The 23,810-nt window shown below is 40.5% G+C and overlaps 1 long non-coding RNA gene across 9 annotated transcripts in view; it reads left to right on the top strand.

Annotated features, from left to right (window-relative positions):
* The window catches only part of LOC141568681 (uncharacterized), a 49,184-nt gene that overhangs the window by 8,445 nt on the left and 16,929 nt on the right, over positions 1-23,810 (top strand). For 3 of the 9 annotated variants that reach the window (XR_016021718.1, XR_012491885.2, XR_012491884.2), the window contains exons 3-4: positions 3,838-3,972; positions 4,218-4,304. This is a non-coding gene — a long non-coding RNA (uncharacterized LOC141568681). Of the gene's footprint in view, positions 1-3,837; positions 4,037-4,217; positions 4,305-7,249; positions 7,374-9,373; positions 18,485-23,810 lie in introns of those variants that run through there. The other 6 variants (XR_012491888.2, XR_012491887.2, XR_012491890.2 and 3 more) reach the window with 6 other exon arrangements.

The following is a 23,810-nucleotide window of genomic DNA, read 5'->3' on the forward strand; positions in this document are numbered from 1 at the left end:
CCAATCTGGAAGTCAGTTGATTTGGAACATTAATTGCATCTGCAAAATACCTTCCATGAGCATCGAAATTAGTATTTGATTGAACAACTGGGAGAAGGTATACGTGCACCAGGGAGTGGAGATCTTGGGGGATATCTTCGATTGCTGACTACCAGCACTGGACATAGGTAGGTTAGTAGAAGGTGTACCTATTATAAAGCTTTTCAACTCACAATAGGTATCTTCAAAGACTTAGAAGAAGAATTCAACATAAATAAGGTGAAAATTTATTCAAAGAGTTGGCACAGCTCTAATATACCACTGTAACTGCAATGTTTCTATTAAAATTATTTATTTATTTATGAAAAACCTAGAGATTCTAATTTATTAAAAACAAAGAGTTCATGAAAAATTAACAGAATATGCAGTAAAATCAATAAAGATGAATGATAAATTAATAAAAATTATCCTGTCATAGAGAACTAAATTGTAACAAAAGACTTTACAGAACACACCAAAAGCAGTAGTTCATTACACAGGAGAAATACATTTTGAAAATAAGTAATAAGCAGGCTCAGTGCCTGTCTTGGACTCAGAGAAGAGGGGCCTTGCTCTGATCCCTGCCCTTTGGACTCCCTTGCACATCACAAATACTGAAGCACAGAGAGAGCTTTCTTTTTGACCTCCTAGGAGAGGTTCCTGAAAGTTTGGAAACCAGTAGAGGGCCGGAAATTATGAGAAGGGGATGTGTAGGAGAGCTGGCCCTGAGGCCAGAGGGCAATGGCCTAGAGCAGAACAGAGTGTGTGGGTTAGGAGGAAACATGTAACCCAGCCTGTGGAAACCAGAGAATGAGGAGCTACTTCAAGTTGGTCACCCCAAATCACCCAGGAGGGTGTCTAGGCAGATCGGGGTCCCTAGACTCTTTTCTGTCTTCTGCTCTGCTGGTGTAGTGTTGAGAAGTGAACTTCCAGAAGGCAGGGGATTTTTGTGAGACAAGAGGGAGAGTATGTGCCCACCCTGACTCTCTGAGGAGCTTAACCATGTCACTCCCTTCTGGCTTCCGGCTGGGTACATGCACCACTGCAGATTCCAGGGCCTAGCCAGGTCCAGCTTTCTGGTGTAGTGTGTATGGAAGGACTGGGAAGGAGAACAGTCAAGCAGATTCCTAGCTATTTTGCCTACTGAACAATGTAATGTAATTCACTGAGCCAGGAGAAGAGCAGGTGTGTGGGACAGGGGAGATAACGAAAGATTCTGTTTTTGACATGTTGAATTGAGATGCCAATAGACATCCAAGTAGAGATGTCAAATGGGCAGTTGGATATTTGGGTCTGGAGCTTGTGGTAATGGTCTGAGCTAGAGACAGAAATACCATCACACAGGTATTGTTGTTGGGGCCAAATGTTTTTTCAACTACCTGGTTCCTCTATTACAGATTATATATTTGTTTCCACTACCTATTTGTCTATTGAGTCTCTGACGATTATTGTTAAAATTCCCTGGAAATTTAATACAACTAAAAATGTGTAACAGATACCCCAAATCATCCAATCATCGCAACAGTTCTGATACAGTTATTTTTAAATTTAAAATCCTCATAGAGAAAGAGGCTTCAAGAGATTAAATAATTTCTCACGTCATGACAGATAAGTGGCAGTGCTGGAAGCTGGATATATGGGTCTAATGAGAGTTTTGACTTCCATATACAAATGTAGAAGTTACCAGCATATAACACCTAAGAAAAATGTATTTGTCCTCTAACAGGGAGTGATGAACACTCGATGTTCATGCAGAAAGGATATATTGAGTCCCCAAGGGAACGCACAGGATGTATATATAGTAACTCAGGTTTAGAAACCTGATTTCTTTTCACAGCAAGAGTGAATCCATCTTTCAGAATGGACTCACATTTACCTACGTAGTTTATGCATCTGATTTTTAAAAGCAGAATGTCAAATTGCAATGAGAAATCACTGTCCAAGAGACGGGAGTATGTAAAAATCCATGCAACTCACTTTTTTCTTATTCTGGACAAAAGGTAAAGTGTATGGAAATACTTAATGACTTTAAGAGAACATGAAGCATCCATCTCACTTTCGAGATGATCTTTCCAGGGAAGAAAATCTGGGACTCCTAACGCCTTCTGTCAGCTCATTCACTCTCATTTCATCCGTCTGACCACATCCTGTTGTCTCACTCTGAGCTGCATGAAGTATCTGTTTGGCCGCTGAAGGCCAATGGCCTTAACCAGGTACCAAATTCTCTGATGAGTGAAAAACTCCCCTGAGTAGTATTTCAATAAAGAATACCAATTCTCATGTCTGAGATCTCCCTGTTGTCAAGGTTCTAAGGCTGACCAACCCTCTTGATGGACACTAGCTTCCGATATTTTAACAAATTCAGTCAAATTACCATGAAGTTCTGGCCCTGGGATCCAATCTGGACTTTTCGGTCACTCTTATAACTTCATTTTGCAGGATAGTAAGCCTTCTGTCTCATTAATTACCAACTATATGGCTTAGCCAAGCCATTGATTCCATCTGCACTTCAATTTCTTAATTTGTAAAATAGGGAAAATAAAACCAAAGTCATAGGGTTATTGTGAAGTGCCTAGCATGTGTGATGCTCCCAGTGTCTTATCTGTTATCATTACGACATGTCATCATTTGGTGTTGAATTTTAACATAAACTCAGAGGGTACAAACTTATTTTCAAGTCCTTAGGTGAACGCTTGCTGTAAAACCCAATGACTCTAATGTCCGTCATATGTGGTTTGAAGCTTAAAAAAAAAAAAATAAAAAGGAGGGGGGAAACTGTGGGCCCTGTAATATGAGCTTCAAAACTGAACTGATAAACAGTAATCAGAGAGATTTAAAAAACAATTAGGCAAGAAACATTATGAGGTGTCTTTTTTATCTTTTATTTCATTTTTTTTTTCCTTTTAGCATTAGACCACTTTAGCAGTCTGGTAAAGCTCATGGATGCCTTCTCAGAAGAATGACTTTTTTTTTTTTAGATTTTTATTAAAATATAGCTAACATAGAATATTACATTAGTTTCAGGTGTACACCATAGTTATTCAACATTTATATACCTAAAGAAGTGATCACCATGATAAGTCCAGCAACCATCTGACACTGTACCATGCTATCACAATGTTATTGACAATATTCCCTATGCTGTGTATTATATCAGGTATATAGCATAATGGTTAGACATTTATATAATTTAAGAAGTGATCCCCCTAATAAGTCTGGTACCTACTTGGCAGTATTATACATAGTTATTACCATATTATTGATTATATTCCCTATGCTTATTTTACATCCTATTGACTATTTTGTAATTTCCAATTTGTATTTCCTAATCCCTTCACTTTTTTCACCCTATCCCCAAACCCCTTCCCAGCTATCATCCTGATAACTAGTACCCATCTGACACCATACGAGTACATAGTTATTACAATATTATTGACTAGATTCCTCATGATATACTTTACATCTCCGTGACTACTTTGTAACAATTTGTACTTCTTAATCCCTTCCCCTTTTTCACCCACCACCCAATGCCCCTCCCATCTGAAACCATCAAAATGTTGTCTATATCTACCATGTTTTCCCCAAAATAAGACCTAGCTGGACCGTCAGCTCTAATGAGTCTTTTGGAGCAAAAATTAATATAAGACCCGGTCTTGTTTTACTATAACATAAGACTAGGTCTCATATAATATAATCTAATACAATACCAGGTCTTATATTAATTTTTGCTCTAGAAAACGCATTAGAGCTGATAGTCCAGCTAGGTCTTCTTTTCGGGGAAACACAGTATGAGTTTGTATCTGTTTTGTTTGTTTATAGGGCCACCTGGCATGATCCACAGAGCAATCTGCAGATGGCCACCACCCGCAATATGCTTGGAAACACCTTGAGAGGTCAAGCTGTGAACCAAGGCCAGCTGCTGCTAGTGCTGGGCTTAGGGCTGCTCAACCAGAGGTATGGGACACGCTGAATCCAGATACTGCTTGTTTGGGTTTTATGAACCTTTGAGAGACTTTAGGTAAGTCTGCAGCATGAGTCAAAGTCGGCAGTTTATAAGGAAAAGCAACTGAAAGCAGCTTGATTGTGCCGGAAAATTGGACAGGGTGTGGTCTCAGGGAATCACTAGGGTTTGGCAGATGAAAGGTGATAGCCAGTTTGATGGAGACTCAGATATAGTATCCTCCTGTATCTCCATGCAGGGCAAGGGAGTGCTGAACAAAGAAGCAATGGCTTCTACCACCTTCTTCGCCTGGGAGAAAGCTGCCCTTCTAGCCCTCACCCTAAAGGTAGATAACTCCGTTCCTCCCAGTATGTCACTTCCGCCTTCTGAGCTGCTGCCCTATTGCTGGAGCTCAGAGCGAGTCAGTCTGTCAATGAGTAGGTCCATGCATGGGCCCTCCAATAGGCGTACCTTGGAATATAGCCGCCCTCTGTCCCACTCAGTCACAATCTCCACTGGTTTTCACAACCAGCAATTACGGGGACTTCTCTCCCCAGCACTGGATCTCTGGGCTGGAGAGCTTGATGTGGTGCTGGGATCCCTCAGTACTCTGGCGGGGAAGGGACCTCCACAGCCGAGATATCCCTCCTGATTTTTAATGGTCACACCCGGGATTGGGACCAGCCTGTTCCCATCTCTGCCCCTCCTATCAGTCTTGAGGTGGCTTCTTCTTTATATCCATAGTTGTAGAGCTTCAGTTCACCAAGACTTCAGGCAATTCTCAATGATGGTTGTTTTGTAATTTAGTTGTAATTTTGATGTGGTCACGAGAGAAAGTAAGCACAGTATTTACCTACTCTACCATCTTGAACGGCTAAAAACAAGAATGATTTCTAAAGGTACAAAATAAAATACAGGTGATTACAGAAAAATTGAATTATATTAGAAGTGTTATTAAAAATTCCCAAAACAAATTTGTGTTAGAGTAATGTATGTGCTTCTTTGTTAGCACATTAAATGCCAAGATCTAACAAAAAGCTTATAGTGTCCATACTTTAGCAGTTGGGTTGAGTGTAAATGATATGACAAGATATTTGTACCAATTGCATTGTGTAATGAAAATGTCCATATTTCTATTAGTGACAAAGCCACCGCTACTGCTGGCTAAGACCACCACGGTTTAATGACAATCATAATTGAAGAAAATGTTAAATTTCAGTTAGAGTTAATAAAAATAAAGATACAGTTTCCCCCGTCCATATCTGTGTGGTTCATGGACCTCAGATTAAGAAACTATGCCTCAAAATGTGGTAGTACAGACCCCAAAATAAGAGAGAATTTTTGAAGGAAGAATTGAACAATACATTTAACAGAAAGATTAGAAATTACAAAGATGAAAATGCCTATTGGATTTATCATTTAGGAGTTAATCAGTGAACATTGCTAGTGCCGTTTCATTAGAAAAATGGGGGCATAAATCAGATAACATTAGTTTCTTGCAGAGCAAAGAACTGACCAGGCTCTTGAATCTCATTGGCTTCATGAGGAGGTGTGGTGTTAAATATATTTGGTCTTTGTCCCTGGTTCATGGCACAGAGCTCCTAAAACCCTTGGAATTTTCTGAGTGATAGGAGTGTCTTATATTATTCATAAGTAGCCCCTTTTTGATAACAAGGAGTTTATGCAAATGAGATGACTTAAGGTGGGGTCCCTACATAGCCTAAGGATGGGGCTGGTCACCAGAAAGACTAAGTGATTAGAGGTTGGAACGGTCAGCCCCACCTACCAACCTCTAGGAAAGGGATAGGGGGCTGCAGATTAAGCTCTGTACAAACTCTTGAACAACAACAACAAACACCCCCCCCAAAAAAAAAACAAAACAACTCTTGAACAGCGAGAGATTTGATGAGCTTCTGGGTTGGTGAACACATGGAGGTGGTGGGAGGGTGGTGTGCCCAGGGAGTGCATCTCTTCCATCTGGCTGTTTCTGAGTAGTATCCTTTTATAATAAACAGGTAAATGTAAGTCAGTGTTTCCCTGAGCTTTGTGAAACAGTCTAGCAAATTATCAAACCTGTGGTGAGGGTTCTGGGAACTGTCATTTATAGCCGGTCAGTCAGCAGGACAGGTGGCCTGGCCCCTGCGATTGGAGTCTTGCGATTGGCGTCTAAAATAGGGGCAGTCTGGTGGGACTGAGCCTTTAAGCTGTGGGGTCTAAGGCTATCTCCAAGTAAACTGTCATTATTGAGTTGTTTGTAGGACACCCTATCTATGTCCACTAAGAATTGGAGAATTGCTTGGAGGTGTTGGAAAACACCTCAAGAGGATATGGCTACCTGAACAAAAATCTGGAAGGAAAGGGCAAGTGAGTACAGAGGAGGTAACTAACAATAGCTACTATAGGTATAGATCTTAGAAGCAGAGGGCCTGGAGTTTAAATCCTGGCTTTGCCACTTTGGAACTGTGTGATCTTGAGCAAGTTAATGAACCTTTAAAAGCCTTATTTTGTTTAATAAGTAAACATGGAATAATAGCACCTACCTCATGAGACTACTGAGAGGATTAATGAGACAATGTATTCAAGGAGCCTGTTAAATGTCTTGATCCATAGAAAGGACTCCATGAGTGTTTCCTGTCTTCCTGCTCTTTTGTGCATTGGTTTACAGTATAGCCAGTTGATCGGATCTGAAGGGATCAGTCCTTTGCTATTTCCAACAAATGTTTTTTGAGGTGCTAATATCTTCTAATGAGAGCGTGAGCCATCGTTTAAACCATTAGATTAGGAACATTCCAGATGGTCCCAGCACAATGTGTTCGTGTCACAGATGGCTGGCTCATAATAGCAAGTCTGGAGTAATAAGTAAGAATAGGCATATCAGTTTTAGCTTTGGGCTTTCATCTCCTTCTTAAATATACTATTGCTGTGTAAAATAAATAAAATATGCATGCACACATATGTTTGCCTTTCTATATGTTTCATAATTAGGTGAAGATACTTAAGAAAATGACCTTCATTCTGGTTTTAAATGCATTGTCTTCCCTTCAAACATAGGCCTTTGTGCATACTGCTCTCGCTGGAAAGATAATTCTTACTTTTTCCCCCCAAGCCATGTAAATCATCAATGCCTGAGGAAAGGCCTCCCGGTTTTCTAGCCTAGATAAAACCTTTTGTTTGTGTTCTCATAGCCTTGAGTTTTTGTTATTTATTGCTGTGTTATAAACCACTCCAAAATTCAGTGGCTTACTAGTGGTATCATTTCCCATGTTTTTTCGTTTTGTTTTGGTTGATCAGGTGGTTCTTCTCCCTCACATGGTCTTGACTGCGGAGCTGAGGTAGCTGGAAGGTCACCTACTGGTGCTCAGCTGGGGTTGTTGGCCAGGGCCCTTGGTTGTCCTCCACACGCACCATGTGGCTGGTGAGCTACTTCAGAATAACAACTAGATTCTAAGAAAGTGCATTCCAGGAGGTCTAGTCCTATTGTGCAAGTGGTCATCGGACCTTGGCCTGTACCATGTATGTAATGTCCCTATTGTCAAATTAATTATATGGCCAAACTAGTGTCAACATGGAAGGGGGTTACACAAAGGCAAAATATCAGGTGGCATGGAGGCCCCCAAATCTACCACATCTAGTGACCCTTCCCTTCATAGTACTCATTGTTTACAATTATATAGTTGGATGTGTTATTTTCTCTCTCTCAATAGACTCTAACATCCATAAAAACAGGGATCTTTTTGGGTTTTTTTGCTAATCATTGTAGAACAGAAACTTAAGGGCAATTTAAAAGTTTTTAAAGAAGCCCAAGTGACTGAGAAACTAACAATAGGTGCCACCATGTAGGTCTTGCTGAAGGGATTGGTCCAAAAATGGCCTCACCATTGTTACCCACTTCCACACTATTTTGGAGACAGTTTCAGGTGTTCTGTGGTCCCTCCCCCATCATGGCTGAGGGGAGGAGGGCTTCCCTCTCACCTGAAGTCAATGGAGAGGGATTTCAAAAACTATTTGGGGGAAAAACAAAACAAGAAAAACAAAACAAAAACTATTTGGAGAACTTCACATGGGATCCTTGGATATTGAAGCACCCTTCCTGCTAATGTTCCATTGTTTGCAGGCACCAGGATTGTTCGTGGGCATCAGACCCCGTAAGGGCATCGTCTCAGGAACCTCTTTCCAGGCCGTCTCTGTGAATGAAGGAAACTGTACAAGTCCTAGACAGTCACCAGTGACGCCTTCTACCAAACAACATTAGCTCCATTATTGGGCCTCCCATGCGCTAGGGAGATCACGTTTATTTTTTCTAATTTGTATTACAACCCTGCAAGGGTGCCCAGGTTTTGGCTAAACATTATTTCTGGGTGTTCTGTTGGGGTGTTTCTGGACGAGATTAGCATTAGAATTGGTACTGAGTGAAGCAGACACCCCTGCCCCCCAAGTGGGTGGACATTATCCCATCAGTTGAGGATCTGAATAGAACAAAAAGGCAGAGCAAGGGAGAATTCAGTCTCTGCCTGATTTGTGAGCTGGGACATTGGTCTCTTGCACTTGGACTGGAGCTCACAGCACTGGTTTTCCTGGATCCCCAGCTTGCCGATGGCAGATCACTGGACTTCTCAACCTCCATAATCCTGTGAGCCAATTCCTCGTAATCAATCAAGCTATTTCTCTCTCTTTCCCTCCATCCCACCCTCCTTCCTCCACCCCTCACTGTTCTCACAGGTCTGACTGGGTTCAGTTGATTGGTCCTCACCTGAAGTCTTCTGTGCAGAGGCTGTGAGATGGCAGCTGAGACCTGGGCAGACGGAGCCTGGGCTGGGTTGGCTGGAGCAGCCACCGCTGGCTGGGTCTCTGTCTCTTCCTGGGCTTTCTCACAGTGTGGTGATCTCAGGGTAGTCAGCCTTCTTACATGGTGGCTGGCTTCTCCCTGATGGAGCATTCTGAGGGACAGGAATTAGAAGCTGCCAGTCTCTTAAAGTCCGTGCATGAAAATGGGCACAGCATCACTTCCACTGTATTCTATTGGGCAAAACAGTCACAAAACCCACCCAGACTTAAGAGGAGCTGACATAGAACCCCACTTCTTAATGGAATGAATATAAAATAATTGGCTTCATCTTGACTTTGGCATTTGGCACTGTTCACCACAGATGATATGATGTCTTGTCCCTGGTTTAGCATTGATCTGTGACTATTCTCTAGTCTCCTTCAGTGGTGTCTTCTTTCCCCACCACTTGCACAGCCTCTTCCCTCTTCTCTCTTAATACTCACCAGCCCTCAATGACCATATCTGCTCTGCTGACTTCAGTCACCACCTTGAGGCTGATGACCCCAGATCTCTAAAGATGCCTACTCTGCTCTTCTGACTCACGGGGCCAAGCAACCTTTACAACAGTCTTTGTGTCCCCCCATCCCTAGGTGGAGCCACGACTTTCGTCCTAAAGGTGGCTGGGTCTTCCTTGTATGGCCTCCCTGAGAGTCTCCTGCTTCCGTCCAACTGCACCACACTCATGGCCATCTCCGGGAATGACCTCCATGAATGACAACCTAGGAGGACCTAGGCCATGGAACCCCAAAGTGTGGGATGTGGGAAGGCTGACTGGCTGGAAGAACGATTTACATGAACATTTTAAATATTCCACTGTAGGACCTGCGTTTAGTGATTTCCAGGTTATTCAGCTGTGGGAAGCATAGACACAGTTTGTATGTCTTTTTTTAATTGTACTTTGCCATAATTGTACTTTTATAGTTAATAAATGAACAGCTCAGTCAGACTATTCACGATGCATAGTACTCATTCCGATAAAAACAATGTCTAGCGGATCCTTTCTCACAGAGCATGTGGACATAATATTCAGTAGTAAAAATGAGCTGAAAACATACTTAAAAACAGACATAGATTTGAAAAAAACAGCTTGCTTAAAAAAAAAAAGAAATAGACTAGGAACATTGTTTAAATAAATCCTAATTTTGTTATATTTATATTTGAATTCTGTGTTGACAGACCATTTCTGTGACATACTACTTTTTAAAAATTAGTCTCAGGTGTGCAAAACAATGTAATAGACATTTATATCCCGCACAAAGTGATAACCCTTCTCCCCCAATCTACTACCCCTCTGACATCGTATATAGCTGTTACAGTTCCACTGACTCTATTCCTTATGCTGTACTCCACATCCTGTAAATATATACATACATATATATATATATTAAATTATAGTTGACATTCATTATTATTCAGCTTCAGCTTCAGGTGTACAGTGCAGTGGTCAGGCATCTACGCCATCCATGAAATGGTCTCCATAATAAGACAAGTGCCCATCGGATACCCTACAAAATCTTTACAACATTATTGATTATATTCCCCAAACTGTCTTTCATATCCCAGTGGCAATCTTGTGGTTACCGATTGTGCTTTCTAATCCCCTCACCTGCTCCCTCATCCGCACCCCCCTCCCATCTAGCAACCCTTGTTTTTTTCTCTGTATCTCTGAGACTGTTTCTGATTAGTTTGTTCATTTATTCTATTCTTTAGATTCCACATATAAGTGAGATCATATGGTATTTGTTTTTCTCTGTCTGACTTATTTCACTTAGCATAATGTTCTCTCGGTCCATCCACATCATTGCAAATGATAAGATTTCATTCTTCTTTATGGCCAAGTAATACTCCATTGCATAAATGTACCACAGTTTGTTTATCCAGTCATCTACCAATGGGCATTTCAGTTGTTTCCATGTCCTGGCTGTTGTGAATAGCGCTGCAATAAACATAGTGGTGCATACATTTTTTCAAATTTGTGTTTTGGATTTCTCTGGATAGATACCTAAGAGTGGAATTGGTGGGTCATAAGTTTGTTCCATTTCCAGTTTTTTGAGATACCTCCATACTGATTTCCATAGTGGCTGCACCAATCTGCAATCCCACCAGCAGTGCACAAGGGATCCGTTTTCTCCACATCCTCGCCAGCACTTGTTGTTTGTTGACTTTATTGATGACAGCCATTCTGACCTGAGTGAGGTGGTATCTCATTGTGGTTTCTATTTGCATTTCTCTGATGATTAGTGAGGTTGAGCATTTTTCCATATGTCTGTTTGCCATCTGTATGTCCTCTTTAGAAAAATGTTTCTTCGGGGCGGATGGGTGGCTCAGTTGGTTAGAGCGCAAGCTCTGGGCAATGGGGCTGCCTGTTCTACTCCTTGACTCCTGCAAGGAATGGTGGTCTGTGCCCCCTGCAACTAACAACGGCAACTGGACCTGGAGCTGAGCTGCGCTCTCCACAACTAAGATTGAAAAGACAACAATTTGACTTGGAAAAAGTCCCGGAAGTATACACTGTTCCCCAATAAAGTCTTGTTTTAAAAAAAATATTTCTTCATGTCCTCTGCCCATTTTTTAATTGGGTTGTTTGCCTTTTTGGTGTTGAGTTGAATGAGTTTTCTTATAAATTTTGGATATTAACCCCTTATCAGATATATCATTGACAAATATCTTCTCCCATTCAGTATGATGCCTTTTTGTTTTATTGATGGTTTTTTCTGTGAAAAAGCTTTTTAGTTTGATGTAGTCCCATATGTTTATTTTTTTCTCTTTCCTTGCACAAGGGGACATATCAGTAAAATATTACTAAGGGTAATGTCTGCAAATTTACTGCCTATATTTTCTTCTAGGAATTTTATGGTTTCAGATCTTACATTTAAGTCTTTAATCCATTTTGAATTTATTCTTGTATATGGTGTAAGCAGGTGGTCCAGCTTCATTTTTTTGCACGTGTCTGTCCAGGTTTCCCAGCACCATTTATTGAACAGACTGTCTTTACCCCAGTGTAAATTCTTGCTTCCATTGCCATAGAGTAAATGACCATATAGGTATGGCTTTGTTTCTGGGCTCTCTATTCTGTTCCATTGATCTATGTGTCAGTTTTTATGCCAGTACCATGCTGTTTTGATTACTGTAGACTTATAGTATGATTGACATATTGCTTCTTAACTACAAGGTGCAAGGACTTATGTTCTGGAATTGGCCATCAGTATGGTTTCTTCCCTATGACTGGTCCAAATCTGGGAGTAATCTTAGCAGTCAGTCCATTGTACAAGTATCCCCATTTAGTGATGTTCCACAATTTCGCACCCTCAATCTGATGACATCTTCAGTTAAATTCAGAAGACATTTATAAGGCACTGTGTTCCAAGTTGTGTAGGATGTAAAGAACCTAAGACGTTAAGATAATGAGGGAGAGAGGAGTTACAGACAACAGTAAGACAGTGTAGCTGGGTGACAGTGTCAAAGGGATGCAGATCTGTGAACTGCAGGGAATGATCTGTTGCTTCTCATTTGAGGAGAGAGGGATGGGAGAGCACCCCAGACAGGAGGAACAGAGGCTTGGAGCAGGAGTTCAGGCTGTGGCTGGTAGTGATGAATAAACCCTTGGCTAGAACACAGAGTATGTGCGGGTGGGGATATCAAGGAAACCGACTGAACAAAGGATTAGGGCTGCATCATGGAAAGAGACATTTGGAGAGGGTGAGTCATCAAGGCTTCTGAGCATAAGTGAGTTTTGCTCCTAACACTGTTTCGTGACTGTGTCTCCCTGGGAGTATCATGTCAGTGCTTGATTTCATGGGCGTCTTGTTCTCACTCTTCCCGGACTGAAAAGACTCATTTTAAAATAAAGAGCAAAGCAAAACAAAACAAAAAACCCTTTCCTTGAACTGAGTCTCTTTCTAATAACTCCCTAAACAGCCAGGCATAATCAAAACAGGCTAGAATCTTGTGTCTGGATCCCCTACTTCTCAAATGTTCTTTCTTTCTTTTATTTTATTTTATTAACTTTTCAATTACAGTTGACTTACAATATTATATTAATTTCAGGTGTACAACATAGTGATTAGACATTTATATAACTTACAAAGTGATCACGCTGATAAATCTAGTACCCATCGACACCATACATTATTTATTACAATATTATTGACTGTATTCCCTGTATTATACTTTATATCCCCATAACTATTTTTTTTTGTTTTTTTCTAAAGATCTTTATTAAAAATATAACTAACATACAATATTATATTAGTTTCAGGTGTACACCATACTTATTCAACATTTATGTACCTAAGGAAGTGATCACCCTGATAAGTTCAGCAATTGACTATATTCCCCTTGCTATACATTACATCCCCATGACTTATTTATTTTACACCTGGAAATTTGGACCTCTTAGTCCCCTTCTCTTCCCCCCCCCATTTAAATTGATCAATTACAGTTGGTATTCAATATTATTTTATGCTAATTTTAGGTGTACAGCATAATGGTTAGACATTTATTAATTTAAGAAGTGATTCCCCTGACTAGTCTAGTACCCACCTAGCACTGTATATAGTTATTACTATATCCTTAACTATATTCCCTATGCTTTACTTTACACCCCTATGACTATTTTGTAACTATCAATTTGTACTTTTTAATCCCATCACCTTTTTCATCCTGTCCCCCAACTCCCTCCCATTGATCACCCCAACAAATCTAGTACCCATCTGACACAATACATAGTTATTACAATGTTATTGACTGTATTTCTTATGCCATCCCCTACATCCCCATAATTACTTTGTAACAGCCAATTTATATTTCTTAATCCCTTTCCCTTTTTTTACTCGTCCCACCCAAACTCTCTCCCATCTGGCAACCATCAAAATGTTTTCTGTACCTATGAGTTTGTTTCTGTTTTCTTTGTTAATTTTGTTCTTAGATTTCATATATAAGTGAAATCACATTGCATCTGTCTTTCTCTGTCTGACATACTTCACTCAGCACAACACCCTCCAGGTCCATCCATGCTGCTGCGGATGGCAAGAACCAATTCTCTACCATGGCCAAGCAATATTCCATTACATATACCACCTCCTTTTTATCCATTCTTCCATTGACAGACACCCAGGCTGCTTTCACATCTTGGCCATTGTAAACAATGCTGCAATGAACATATAGATGCACATATCCCCTCAAAGTAGCATTTTGGATAAATACTGGGTCCTTCATTGCCTCTTCTTACAGCCTTTCTTTTAAAGTCTATTTTGTCTGGTATAAGTATTGCTACCTCAGCTTTTTCATTTTTTTCATTTTTATGAAATATCTTTTTCTATCCCTCTATTTTCTGTCTGTATGTGTCTTTCAATCTGAAGTGAGTCTCTTGTAGGCAGCATATGTAAGGGTTTTGTTTTCTTAGCCTTTCATTCCTCCTATATCATTTGATTGGAGCATTTAATCCATTTACATTGCAAATAATTGTTGATAGGTATGTAGCTATTTTATTATTGCCATTTTATTATTCATAATTTTGATTTTTTTTCCATCTTAAAGAAGTCCCTTTAGTATTCCTTATAATACTGGTTTTGTGGTGATGAACTCCTTTAGCTTTTTCTTGTCTGGGAAGCTCTTTATCTGTCTTTTGATTTTAAATGATAGCCTTGCTGGGTAGAGTAGTAATCTTAGTTGTAGGTCCTTGCTTTTCATCACTTTGAATATTTCCTGCCAATCCCTTTTGGCCTGCAAAGTTTCTGTTGAGAAATCAGCTGACAGTCTTATGGGAGCTCCCTTGAAGGTAAATAACTGCTTTTCTCTTGCAGCTTTTAAGATTCTTTTTTTTGTATTTAACCTTTGCCATTTTAATTATAATGTGTCTAGGTGTGGGCTTGTTTGGGTTCATCTGGTTTGGGACTCTCTGCACTTCCTGGGCTTGTATGTCTAGGTTAGGAAACTTTTCAGTCATTATTTCTTCAAATAGGTTTTCAATTCCTTGCTTTTCTCTTCTCCTTCTGGTACCCCTATGATGTTAATGTTGTTACGATTGATGTTGTACCAGAGGTCTCTTAAACTATCCTCATTTTTTAAAATTTTCTTTTCCTTTATGCTGTTCCAATTGGGTGTTTTCTTTCTTTTCTTTTTTTTTTTTAGACAATTGGGTGTTTTCTGTTACCTTGTCTTCCAAATCGCTGATTCAATCCTCTGCTTCGTCTAGTCTGCTGGTGATTCCTTTCAGTGCATTCTTCATTTCAGTTATTGTATTTTTTATTTCTGATTGGTTCTTTTTTATGGTTTCTATGTCCTTTTTATGCTCATTATCTCTTCCCCCCCCTTTTACCCCCTTCCCCCTCCCCACTTCTGTTCAAGCCGTTGTTTCTCAGTCTTGTTGTGTAGGACACAGCTCCCTAGCACATGCTGATATTATGATCCTTGTGCTCTCCCTTCCCCCCTTCCCCCCCCGCTGAGGCCAGCCACTCACGCTGGCTGCCGGCCACTTACGCTGTCTACCGGCTGCTCTTGGCAGCACACGGTAGCACATGTTAGCCCATGGCAGCACACAGCAGCCCACAGCAGCTCACGTCAACCTCCGGCTGCTCATGGCAGCCCAGCTCCAGGGAGAGCTGTTGTTCACAATCTTAGCTGTAGAGGGCGCAGCTCACTGGCCTATGTTGGAATCAAACTGGCGACCTCGGTGTTAGGAGCATGGCGCTCCAACCATCTGAGCCACTAGGCCGGCCCTTGTTGTCTCTTTACTGAAGTTTCACTAAGTTCCTTGAGCATTCTTATAACCATTGTTTTGAACTCTGTCTCTGATAGGTTGCTTGCCTTCGTTTCATTTAGTTCTTTTTCTGGATTTTTCTCCTGTTCTTTCATTTGGGACACATTTCTTTGTTTCCTCATTTTGGCTGCCTCTCTGTGTTTGTTTCTATGTATTAGGTAGATATGCTATGTCTCCCAGTCTTGGCTGGGTAGCCTTATGTCGTAGGTGTCCTGTGGGACCCAGTGGCACCCTGGTCACCTGAGCCAGGTGCTCCAGGAGTGTCCCTTGTGTGGGTTGTGTGTGCCCTTCTGTTATAGTTGAGTCTTGTTTGCTCTTGGCACATCAGTGGGTGGGATTGACCCTTAGGCTGACTGATTGGCTGTAGGGTTTCGCCATATCCACAGCTTATGGGCTGCTGTGTGGTAGGCTTACACCATTAAGTGGGATTTGCTCCAGTGGGTTCTGGTGGCTGTTGAGACTGCCCTTTGGGTTTGCCATTTTTGGGGCTAATTGGACGGTGCTCTGCTGTGGTCTGAAGTCAACCTCCAAGAATGTTGATTCAGGGGTCTCTTGGGAGGAGATCCAGTGCAGGTCCAGGTCAGCCACTGATTGTGACCAGTTGGGGGCTACCTGGTAAGAGATACAAAGTGATCCACAGTGGTTCCCTGCCTGTGCTGGACCTGGAGTTGCATAGGAGAGGCCACACTGTGAACTAAGGATGTCTGCCACGAGTACCAGGCCTGGGGTAGCTCCTCAAAAACCAGGACACCCAGAGGCCTACTGCCATCTGCCAGCTCCTTTAAGGTTCAACCACTGATAAAGCCTTGTGCTGTATGCAAGTTGGGTGATGCAGGGTCTCAGGGAGTCTCTGGAGTGGGAAGTTACATAACAAGGTTAATGTAAATTCTGTTTTTGTGCCACTGCTGACCCTTGAGTGACTCAGCAGAAGTCTTAGAGCACACTGAGGCCAGTCACCGCCCACCTGGGGCCTGCCGGACTCCGATAGTTTTCCAAGAAAGAATGCAATAGGGGCAGAGCTGGCTGCTCTTGCAGAAAGTGCCTCCAGCAGTATAAGAGTTGGGTGGGGCAGGGTCCCAGCTGAGTCATTATGGCAGAGCAGCAGAGCTCACCAAGCCAATTGGATTCAGATTTGGCTTGTGAGACAGTGGACTCAACACAGGAAAGATGGTGCCTGCCTGCCGGCTGCACAGAAGGAGGACCCCTCACAGGGAAAATGCCAACTGTCCTCTAGTCCTCCCCGCAAAGCCACATACCTCAGTCTGTCCCTGCCGCCCCACATATGTCTCTGAGGTCCCTCAAGTCACTGTTCATCTACTGGAGCCCAAGGTGAGTGCGCGCGAGAGTGAGTCTGTGCACAGGCCGTTTAAGAAGATGGCTTGGTTTCCTGCAGCCTTTCATCCCACCCGGATGGTCGGATCCCCCATTGTTTTTCACAGCAGGACATTGTGGGGGCTCCTCTTCTGGATACCAGTACTCCAGCCTGGAGAGCCTGGTGTAGGGCTGGGGTCCCTCGCTTTTCCAGGGGGAACCAATGCAGGGGAGATATCTCTCCTGATTCTCAAGCACCACACATGGGTGTAGGGCCTGTTCCGTGTCTCTGCCTCTGCTACTGGTTTTGACGTGTCGTCTTCTTTAAATTTTTAATTCTAGGACTTCTGTTTGGCTAGACTTCAGATGGTTCTCTAGGATGATTGTTCTACAATTTAGTTGTAATTTTAATCTGTTCACAGGATGTAGGCACAATGTTTATCTACTCTGCCATCTTCAGGCATTCAAGTATTCTTTAAATACCCTCAACCCCACCACGATCAACAAAAATCCACTTTAAAAAGATTACATGATATATCTGTTTATTAAAGAAAATTTAAAAAATACATATTACCAAAAATCTAAAATTAATGCCCACCCATTCATTATTCAATGCCTCAAAAGCAACTATAGTTGAAATATTGGTGTACTTTCCTCTGTTCTTTCTTGTATTCATGTATTATTTATCTATATATAAAATGCTTGATCTATAAAAATGAATATAGATTATTTTATTACCTGCTTTCTTCCCTTATTAATACTACGTGGTCACTATTCCATGTCATTAAATATTCTTCTACAACTTCAATTTTTTCTGTCAGATTTATTGAGATAGAATTTACATGCAGTAAAACAGCCTTTTTAACTGCTCAATTTGATGATTTTGAAAAATATATACGGTCATGTAAACGCTAAAAAACCCAAGATATAGAGAATTTCTGGTATGTCCAAATTTTCTTTCCCACCCCTGATCCCTGGCAACTACGGATTTGATTTCTGGAGTTTTATGTTTTCCAGAACGTTGTATAAATATAATAGAACCACAGAATATATTGCCTTTTGTTTGAGTATATCTGGCTTCTTTCACTTAAAGGTTTTGAGATTTATTCGTGTTGTCTAATCTATCAGTAGTTTGTTTCTATTTATTGCTGAATTTATTCTATTTTTTTTATTTTAGTTATTCTAATAGGTGTTTAATTGCTTCTCAATGATTTCAATAGTTTAATTTGCATTTTCCTAATGAATAATGATGTTGAGCATCTTTTCATGTGCTTGTTTGCCATCAGAATCTCTTCTTTAGTTAAGCATTTGTTCTGTCCATTTTCTAATTGGTTTTATTGGTTTTATTGAGTTCTGAAAAATCTTTATATATTGTGGATACAAGTCTTATATATGTATAGCGAATATTTTCTCCCAGTCTGTAAATTATCTTTTCATTTCTTTAACAATGTCTTTCAAATAGCTGCAGATTTTTATTTAATTGTAATGAAGTCCAATTTATCTTCAAAAAAAATCTGGATGTACCACAGATTATTTATCTATACACCAATTTATGGACACCTGAGTTGTTTCCAGTTTTTCATAACCTTTAATAAAGGTTGTAAACTTTAATAAAGTTGCTATAAATGTTTGTGTACTGGTCTTTCTGTGGACCTGCATTCTTATTTCTCTTGGGTAAATTCCTAGGAGTGAGGTTGCTGAGTCATATGGCAAGTATATGTTTAATTTCATAAGTAGCTAACACACTGTTTTCCAAAGTGATGTGCTACCATTTTGCATTCCCAGCAGTAATGTAGGAGAGCTCTATTTTCCCTGCATCCTCACCAGCATTAAAAAATTTTAATCATTCTAGTAGGTGAAAAGTGGTATTTTGCATTTCTCTACTCCATCAATATCTCTTCTGTGATGAAATTCCTGTTCAAATCATTTTCCCATTTGAGGGAGTTGTTTGTATTATTAGACACAGCTTTATTTTTATAACTATATGAATACACCCAGGGAAGGTTCAGTTTTGGAGGGACCTAAAGCTTATAGAATTTGGATAGCCCTATTTAAGGAAAATAATGTAAAATTATTTATACAGAATTATGAGTGCCTACTCCACAGTACTGAAGGAGTCCAGAGCTTGACTTTCATTATCTTCACAGTAAGTCTGCCTTGGATAGAACATACTTGGTTTACTCAATACCCTGTTATTGCACTTTTAATTCCTTCCTCCCTCCCTCCCTCCTTCCCTCCCTCCCTCCCTCCCTCCCTCCCTCCCTCCCTCCCTCCCTCCCTCTCTCTCTCTCTCTTTCTTTCTTTCTTTCTTTCTGGAATACCATTAGAAGACTTGGCATAGATATAAATTCATTTCTTTGGGATAATTTTCTAGAAGTAGAATAGCACTGCCAAATGGTGTGATCATATTAAAAACTTTTGATATAAAAATTCATACTATTTATACTTCTAACAGTATATAAACATCCCCTCTCACCAAATTCTGATTGTAATTTTTGTTTCTGCTTTTTAATGAATTCTTGTCCATTTAACTTTAATCAAGTTTCTACCTCCACTGTGTCACTGAAACTGCTCGGCACATCACCAACTCCCTGTTTCCCAAATCCAGCAAGTTCTTTTCACTTTTTATCTTCTTTATTTCTCTGTGTCATTGAACACTGTTGACCATTTTAGTCTTTTCTTTTTCTTTTTGGTTTCCATGGCACCATTTCTACAGTTTGGGCATCTCTGTGGTCACTCTTCTTGCCCATCTCTTGCTTTGCCTGGCTCTTCAGTGTTGTGCCTATTAGGGGTCTTTCTTTGACTCTCTTCCTTTTCCATTAATTCCCTTCCCACCTGTGATGGTTAATTTCATGTATTCACTTAGCTAGGCCACTGTACCCAGATATTTGGTCAAACATAATTATAGATGCTTCTGTGAAGGTATTCCTTAGGAGAGATTAATGTTTAAATTAGTAGATTTTGGGTAAAGCAGATTACCTTTATAATTGGGTGGGCCTTATCCAATCAGCTGAAGGCCTTAATAGAAAAAAGATTTTTCTCCCCCAAGGAAGAAGAAATTAAGCCAGCAGACTGCCTTTGGACTCAAGCTGTATCACCAATTCTTCCCTGGGTCTCTAGTCTGCCAGCCTACCCGACAGATTTTGGACTCACCAGCTTTCACAATCACATGTGCCAATTCCTTAAAACCTCTCTCTCTCTGGATAGATAACCTACCTATCTACACACACACACACACACACACACACACACACACACACACACACACACCCCACTGGTTTTATTTTCTCTGGACAACCTTGATTAACACACCATTGTCTATAAATGGATCTCAAACTCCAGTTGCACTAGAATCACTGAAGTTATATTCACTATACGAAGACCCAGTGAGTTCCTTTCTTACCATTTGGCTTCAGTAAGTCTGGAAGTGGGCTTGGGAATTTGCATTTTCATAGGTTCCTCAGATGATTCTCATGTATGTGGTGAGAGAATCACACACTGGTCTGCATATTCTTTCTGGATGTCTCATCAATTTTCTTGTCTTTAACTGTTGTTATATGCAAGATGGTTACTTCCAAATCTATAGGTCTAGGCCAGAACTCCCCAGATCTTTCTGTCGGCTAAACATTTCACGTAATTCACATAATCAGTTCCTTTAGCAACTGATCTCATTATTCCCCCGTAACATGCTTTTTAACCCCCGTTTCAGTGAATGATACCTATCTATCCATTCACTCGAAAGAGAAAGCTAGGAGCCTACGGAACCCCTTCCTCCCACTTACCCACTTACTTAGTACCTTTCATAGCTTCTCTACCTTTTCACTCCACTGCTATTGCCACGGTCTGAACCATGGCACCATCTGGAGCCTGGGCAGTTGTAATTAACTCTACTTCCTGTCATTTGTCCCCATCCTCTCAAGCCAATCTCGACTGCTTTGCCAGATCCATTTTCTAAAATACAAATCTGATCATGCTTAAACCCTTTAATTGCTCCTCCTGCTCCCAGGATAAATCTGAATTCCCAGGATGACATAAAGCCCTCCATGTCTAGTCCTGCTCTAATGTAGTGCGTCCCTTCCCACAGAGGCTTTAGCGATATCCAGCTGTTTGTAGTTACTTAGACACATGAGGCCATCTTTGGCATATCCATGATACTGACCTGTCTTCTTAGAATGTGTTCTTTGCCTTCCTCAAGTGAAATATTCATCCAGTGATCATTTACTCATCCTTCAAGCCTCAAGAATCATCTGTTACCAAACCTTTTCTGATATTCCCTGGTAAAATCAAATTTTCCTAGTCTTCTGGCTGGTAAAGACACAATGTGATATATAGATGAGGTATTACAGAATTGTACACCTGAAATCTATGTAACTTTGCTAACAATTGTCTCTCTAATAAACTTTAAATAAAAAAATATTTTCCCAGTCTTACTTTGATCATACTCAAATACTCTAGTATACTTATTTATTTATACGTGTGGCAGTAAATAAATGGCAAGTAATTTCCTACTATATTGGGAATTCGTTTTTCACTTTTATATCCTTAGTACTGAGCACAGATTCTGACGTAGTATAGATGCCTGTGCCTTTTGATTAAATAAATGAATTAATTCTGGTGCAAAGAACATTTTTCTGTATTATAAGGTCTGAGGATCTAATTATAACATGATGACTATAGTTGATAATACTGTCTTGTGTAATTGAAATTTGCTGAGCGTAGAACTTAAGCGTTCCCCCTCCACACACACAAATTACATACATACATATATATATAATATATATATAATATATATATATATATAATATATATATGTGAAGTGATAGCTGTATTAATTAACTAGATGAATTCTTTCACCATGTCAAATACATGTATCAAATTATCACGATGTATACTTTAAATATCTTACAATTTTCTTTGTCAATTATACCTCAGTAGACTAGAGAAAAAGAAAGAAAACATTGTTGTGTGAGTTCAATTATGAGTCTACCCCTGGCTCAACTAGGACTTCATTTACCTCGGACAAGTTGTTAGCCATCTTGGAGCTGAGGTAGCTTTGGGATTCGCTGGAAATGGAGCGATGCAAACAGCCAATGATGACAGAACTGGCACACAGATGGTACTGTGACTGTCATGAGCACCTCCCAAAGTTATGTGCTATCAATTCTCATTTTATGGTACCAATAATTCATACATGCTGACATCAAAGGTTTGAGTCCTAAAAGAACTGAGATGAAGAGTAACTCATTGCAAACGTAATGCAGACCTCCTTTCTGCCAATCTGGAGTATACGAAAGGAAAAACCCTGGGTAACCAGAAGTGAGGAGTGGTGTCCGGCTAGTGGTGGGGCTCACATGAGCCTCTGTACCTACACGATTTGGCTACTGGTGTAGGATTGAGAAGGGATATCCCCTGAGGTACTTCTCCTCCCCGCTGCCCCCTCTCCCCACCATAGTGCCTAAAAATGAGGCTGCCCCATCATTGATATTTAATCAGAAACCCCGTGTGGCTGTTGGGTTTTCTGAATCTATCCTAGGCTTTAGGGCACATCTGTTGCTTGAAAAGAACCTTGTACTCAGGCTTTCTGTCACTCAACCACTGGGGCAAGCAAATGAAAAAGTAGGATTCTCAACTAATCTTTGTTTTAATTCCTTTTCCTCAAGGGCACGATTTCCCTGAAAGGTTAAAGAACACTTTCTTTGGGAAATGTGGGTCAGAATGTCTCCTTTCTTCCAGAGGTCTTACATTTAGGCTCAGATATCACCATAACAACAAACAACAACAAACCAGCAGCAGCAGCAGTTGTAGCAGCAGCTACTGCTTAGTGTAAGATATTGTTTTCTGGGCTTTGTGCTAATCATTTGGCCAGCTGCCTCATTTAGTACCTGTGATAACTAACCCTATGTGATAGATACTCTTGTTGGCTCCATTTACAGATGAGTAAATAGGCTCAGAGAGATTAAAGAACTTGCCTAAAGCCACACAGCTAGTAAGTGGCAGAGCCGAGAAATGAGCCAGGTCTGGCGGACTGCAAATTCTTCCTTATTACAGTCTTCTCTACGTTTCCTGAATCATCCCGATTCTATAGCATGTACTCAAAAATTGATATTCATGATTTCATATTCCTTAAATTCAAACCTTTGAATTGATTGAACAACGTAATATGTGCAGTCATATATAATTACAAGAAAGCTTGTGACAACTTGAAAATATAGGTCCTTGGAGTTTTCTGATAAACAAACAACCAAGATAGCAACAAAACCTTCTGGCATTAGAAACTTTGTCTGAAACAAAAATGCATTCTAAATATTGAAGCCATGGGTTTGTGGTTTTGTGAGTCATCTGGTGAATTGTTTTTCACTTCTAGTGTGTAATCCATCCCCAGACACCTTTAATGCACGAACTCTGGAAGTCTTAAGAATTATTTACGATGTATCTTATTTGCTCATAAGCTGAATACATTCCCCACCTTTGGTTCTAACCGGCCCCTGCTTCACATAGTTGTATCTCTGGTGATGATGCTATTTAGCCTATTCAGGTTCATTTCTTGAGCCCTGTGCCCTCCCAAGTGCATCTTTTAAAAACTGTTCTTGTGATTAATCATCTTTCACTGCCAACTGCTATGATTCATGGGTAATGTCAAGCTTAGAAGGTGAAGGCAAGACATTATTTTTATCTTGCTGTGGTTGTTCTAACACTGACTTATGTACCATCCCTCCCACCTACACGGCTGTACTGTGAGGATACCTGATTGTTTTCTGTTGAAATCATAGGTCTGTGAGTTACAGGGAAAGATTAAGCTTGTTCTCTAAATACTGCAGCAGCCGAGACAATTCAGCTGGAAAGACCCATAAGCCCTTCTTGCTTGCTATTCCTTATCAGCCTTGGAAATCATAAATACCTGCAGGTTGGTTCCTCTGTATGCCCTTGAAATTGGTAGACAGGTTCCAGACTGCTGC

The sequence above is a fragment of the Rhinolophus sinicus genome, chromosome 7, assembly GCF_057876585.1.
Source record: "Rhinolophus sinicus isolate RSI-liver-muscle chromosome 7, RSI-T2T, whole genome shotgun sequence".
Lineage (NCBI taxonomy): Eukaryota > Metazoa > Chordata > Mammalia > Chiroptera > Rhinolophidae > Rhinolophus > Rhinolophus sinicus.